This window comes from Prosopis cineraria, unplaced genomic scaffold, assembly GCF_029017545.1.
Source record: "Prosopis cineraria cultivar Desert tree isolate PC_DT_omini unplaced genomic scaffold, ASM2901754v1 PC2126, whole genome shotgun sequence".
Taxonomy (NCBI): domain Eukaryota; kingdom Viridiplantae; phylum Streptophyta; class Magnoliopsida; order Fabales; family Fabaceae; genus Prosopis; species Prosopis cineraria.
The window spans coordinates 1-5695 of NW_026557451.1; the positions used below are offsets into that span (position 1 = coordinate 1).

At 38.4% G+C, this 5695-nt stretch overlaps 1 pseudogene; it reads right to left on the reverse strand.

Annotated features, from left to right (window-relative positions):
• Window positions 1-367: 367 nt before the first annotated feature.
• On the reverse strand, window positions 368-5695 carry LOC129301457 (leucine-rich repeat receptor-like serine/threonine-protein kinase At1g17230; annotated as a pseudogene).

Here is a 5695-nt window from a genome sequence, read left to right on the forward strand (position 1 = left end):
TTTTTCATTTCTTCTTCAAACATGTAAATGTAAATTGGGCTTATGAGTGTCATTATATACTTGGAAAGAATTCAAAATTAATTGAGGGCATTTTTTTAAAAAAAATAATTAAAACATAATTACGGTGAGTAAATGCTTTCAATTAATTTTGGTTCATCTTCCTAAATGAGTAATTTGTTTCTTATATAAAGGAGCCAAGGGAGTAAATTTAACTGAGATGTGTTCCCGCAGAAAACCCAGCGGAATTGTACAGTAACGTACAAGTTACAATTACATTTTGATGTATTGAATTAGAGAGAAACTTTCAAATCATGACAACATGACGTTATGAGTTGAGAGCAACTACACATGTTCTCATTGTCATCAGAAGAAGTTTGGATTTGAGTTTATTGATGTTGGCATAGAAAATTTACCCAGGCTTATCTTGTATAAGGAACTTGCAATGGAGGGACATCTGGTTGAGTTAAAGCAGAAGATTTGCTTCTTCATAGCTAAACATAATACTTCTAACCTCGACCGAATTGAGCTAAATCAAGTGCGAGATCAAGTGTTACAACTCTAGATCACCTGCACAAAGTCACCACAGACCATTAGTTTTCTGAATTATTATATTCGTAAAAAGTTTGCAAAAGAAGCTCAAAGATGTTTTGATCATGACAGATATATTAGAAAGTTGGTGTTGCAAGTTTAACCTAGCTTCTTAATACTTGTATCTGGGAGGAAAGAGAGCAAACGAAGGGATTTATTGGTTATATGGATTTTAATTCTACATATCATAGTGCAAAACCAGCCAATGATTATGAAAACATTTGTTTGCTCAGTGACAGTACACCAGCGTGAAAGTTCAGTGAGGCAATGGTAAACCATAAATAGAATTCAATCATTCCATTTAGGTACTAACATTCTGACTTCAATCAATATAAAGAAGCACCAAGAGATGGGAACGTCTGAAGTACATGAAGAATACGTGCTTTTCTCTTCAGATTTATGATTTACTAAGTATATGAAGGTCTGCATTAAATAGAGAGCATGATATTCTATTCTTTTTTGGTAGAAAGTGCATGATAATCCAAAAGAACTTATGAGAATTGAAATACAAATGGGCATCATGATGTATTAAAAAAAGTCACTGTTGGCAACCATTTGGTAAATTTCTTATATATTATTGATATAAGTGCTTATATATTTTGCATTATGTACTGTTTGAAAAGGTTCGTGAACAATTAACCTATATATTCACAAGAACAACAATGTCCATGGTAAATTAATTTTAGCCTTCAATGTAAATAGACAACTAATTTATGAGGAGCAGTGTCCCACAGGCAAAAGAGAAACATCTCAGTTGAAATAAAATCAGATTATTAAATATAAACACAAATATAGGTCACCACCTAGGTCAAAGCGAAGGAAGATCAATGCCTTCAAAATTAACAGGGGAACTAATAACTGAAAAATAGCTCTATTAGTAATATATCATCAATGACTGAAAATAATCATGACAATATAAGGTTTCTAACCTTTGGAAGAAGCATCTTCATCTAACGGGGATTCAGATGTAGGGGTCAATGGAGAATTGTTGACATACTCCCTAGCATCAATCAACATCGCAATGACCTCTTTCATTGTTGGCCTATTAAGTGGGGATGCACTGGTGCAAAACAGAGCAATTTTGAGAACAAGAGACATCTCGTCAATTGTTTTTTGTGCACACAGATTTAATCTTTTATCAAATAATTCAGATGTTGGTACCGATGCTTGAATTGATCTTCTCACCCAAGTAACTAGATCACCACCCTGCTCCAAAGGTTGAACAGGTGACCTCCCAGTAACTAGTTTCCAGCAAAACTACCCCGAAGCTATATATGTCACATTTCTCAGTCACCTTCATGGTGTAAGCATATTCTGAAAAGATATCCAGGCAACTATAAGAAACAAAGAAAACACTATGGCCATAAGCTAGCAGATTAAAACATCATCTTAAGCATATCACAAATAAAGACTTTTTGGTAACATTCATTATTGCAACAAATGAATTTAGGATTAGCATAGAACATTTGACCATCAGTTAGTCTTACCCGGAGCAATATAGCCGTATGAACCTGCCACAGCAGACATGGATTTGGAGTAGGAAAAGTCCACCAACTTAGCCAGGCCAAAGTCTCCAACATGAGCCTGATACACTTCGTCAAGCAATATATTGTTTGACTTTATATCACGATGGATGATTTGAGGTTTACAATCATATGAAGATAGCACAAGCCTTCTGCTGCTCCAAGAGCAATTTTGTAGCGACTACTCCAACCCAATATACACAAGTTTGGATCTGAATGAAGTTGTTCACCAAGGCTGCCGTTTTCCATGTATTCATACAAGAGAATATTAGAATCCTCGTGACAACAGAACCCAAACAGCTCACAATATCCTGTGCCTGATCTTTCCAAGAGTTGAAATTTCCCAAGGAAACTTCTGTCCACATTGGCTCCTTCTCCACGAGAATTCAACTTTTTGACTGCCATCACCTCACCATCAGTCAGAACAGCTTGTAGACAGTTCCACAAGCTCCTCTTCCAATAATCAATGCTTCTGAAAATTGCTAGTGGCTTCCAAGAGATCCTGATATGTGAAACCTTCTTTAGGAAAGTAATAGTTGTCTAGGACATGAGGCTTTGATTGCCCTTCAATTGAGACAAAAGAAGAGCCACGGCGTTTCAGGGCCCAACATATACAAACTATGAAAATAGAGAAACAAATCCAACCACCCCAGAAACAATGCTCACTATCTTTTGTTTTGATGAACCATCTCCCATCCAGCTTGAAGGATGAGATGGATGACAATAATATGAATCTCCACGACACAATCCATTGTTTCCAACAAAATTTGTAAAATTCATCTTACGGAATGCTGGTGTGTCTGGAATAACCCCTACCAGTTTATTATTGGAAACATTGCAGACTAAGAGGCTGGGAAGCTCACCAATTGATGCAGGAATTTCACCAACAAGCTGATTGTCATTTAAATAAAGACTTTCCAACATTTGCAAGCTCCCAAGGCTGTCAGGAATTGTACCAGAAAGTCTGTTATAGCTCATGTTAAGAGCAATCTGAAGAGCAGCTAATTGACCCAAATGAAAAGGAATGCTCCCAACAATAAGTTACCCCCTAGTTCCAAATCTGTGAGACGTGTGAGCTCCCCTAAAGCACTTGGTATTGTTCCAGAGATTCTATTATCTGAAAGTTTCAACAACTCCAGATTCACCAGCTTGCCCAGATCTTCTGGAAGAGCACCAGTGAACTCATTTCTACTTAGATCAAGCCTCTGAAGTTTTATACAGTTGCCCAACTCATAAGGTATGCTTCCACTGAGAAAATTAGAGGAAATGTTGAATGAGACAAGCTGTGTTAAATTCCCAATCTCAGGAGGAAGAAAACCTACAAAATAATTGTCTGATAAGAGGAGCCTCTTTAAATTCTTGAGGCGACCTATCCCATGGTCTATTAGTCCTGAGAATCGGTTCTGATGAAGTTCAAGAGCAGAAAGATTATGAAGTCCATATAATTCAAGAGGGAAGCTTCCTGTCAGTTGGTTGTCTCTCCCAGCATTAGTTGCACAAGAGGCTTGCATGGTTTCAGGTCATCTGGAATATTGCCAAGCAACTTATTTGACCCAAGGCTCAGGAACTGCAATTTCTGATTGCGGCAAAGATGGGGAGGTATCATACCAAGAAGATTATTTGTAGATATATCAAGAACTGTAAGGTTGCTATTAGATCCAAGATAAGGAGGAATTTTACCCTGAAGTTGATTATCAAATAGCTGCAAATCCTCCATGTATGTAAGATTTTGAAATGCTAGTGGAATTGTACCAGCTAAGTTATTTATAGATAGGTCTAACTTCTTTAACAGCCTTCAACTTCTCAAGCTCTTGAGGTATCTCTCCCTGCAGAAGATTTTCAAATAGATGAAGCAATCTAGACCAGAAATCTGACCCAACTCTTTGGGAATATTTCCACTTAAACGGTTTTCAGACAGATCTATCTCAATGGCATTTGTGCAGTTCCCTAGCTCCACCGGAATTGAGCCATTCAAGCGGTTAGTGTATATGTACAGCCTTTGTAAATTTGACAGCTTTCCAAGCTCCTTGGGGAGAGCTCCACCAAATGAATTATGATGCAAAGCAAGCGATCGCAGACTACTAAGATTTCCAATCTCAGGAGGAATCTCACCAGACAAATAGTTTTGCCATAGATTTAACTCAGTAAGGTTCTGAAGCTTTTGAAGCTCCCTTGGAATGGACCCTTCTAGCTGATTCTGTGAGAATCCTAATATCTGCAAGCTCTCACACTGGCTTATGTCCACGGGTATTGGACCTGAGAGGCTATTAACACCTGCCCTGATGATTTTAAGCTGCTTCAACTTACTGATAGACGTGGGAATTCTTCCAGTTAAGTTGTTGGTGTAAATGACTAGCTCTTCAAGTGAAGTTAAATTCCCAATCTCTTCAGGCACTTCACCATGCATGTAATTTTCACAGAGGTAAAGCTTTCTCTCAGTGTGGTGATTTTGCAGAAAGGAATCAGAAGTTCTCCATGGAACCTATTTGTACAAAGGTCTAATATCTCTAAACGACGACAATTGACAAAATCCACAGGAATAGGACCAGAAATAAAATTTTTGACAGATTCAACTCAACTAGCCATGGAAGGTTACAGATGCTAGAAGATAAAGCACCAGACAGATTGAGTTGATGAAGATTTACGGAAGTTACCAACGAATCCTCACAATGCACACCTTTCCAATTGCAAGGAGTCGAATCAGAAGAATTCCAGTTGTGAAGATAATTTCGTGGGTCAACAAGAGAAGCTTTGAACTCCAAAAGATTTGAGCCATCTTCATCAATCGAACTCACAAGGACGATGTCAAAACAAAATATTAGCATCAAGCAAAACGGTTTTTGCAGGCTGTAATACGACGCTACTGCCATTTTTGCAGGCTTTATGATTGGAAAGCATATAGAAAATGGAAGAATTGCAGTGCAGAAATGTTTTACAGAAGCAGAAGTGTGAACATGAGAAAGTTCAAGGGATAAGACAAAGCAGAAGATGAAGAAGAAAGCAGAGAATACCGTAATGTGAAAGGAAGAATACCGGGATGAACCGAAACCTCGTTGAGATTACCAAATTTAAAGTCCATAGAAAAAGAAACAGACCCACAGAAGCAATCAATACGAATCGCAGGGATATGGGAGAGAGACAGAGACAAAACCAGTGATAGATGAGGAGCATGAAAGTGGAGCCGAACCGCAAAAGTCACGTTCTGGGAGGGATTGAAATGCTGGGTCAACGCTGGATTATCACTTTACAGAGAAGTGGTGAAACGAAACCAACAGCTGTGTTCTGTTGGATTTCTTGTTTCTCTCTCTTTTTGCTTCGTTTTCTGGCCATCCTCCACCAGTAATGGTTATCTTCTTCAACTGTTACTATCATTTCCATTTGAAAGATTGAGTTGACGGGTTTGAACAATAAACGGTGTAGATCGGGAGGATCACGACGTGGAAAATTCTAGGATCACAATCTCCGCCATTGTTGTTGCTGGGCCTGCCAATGTGGGAATTCTAGTGGGAATTTCGCGCTGTTTCTTGTGAAGTCACGAGGGTAATGATTTCTCCTATTTGCACCAGTCAGTGGCCTAACGCCAC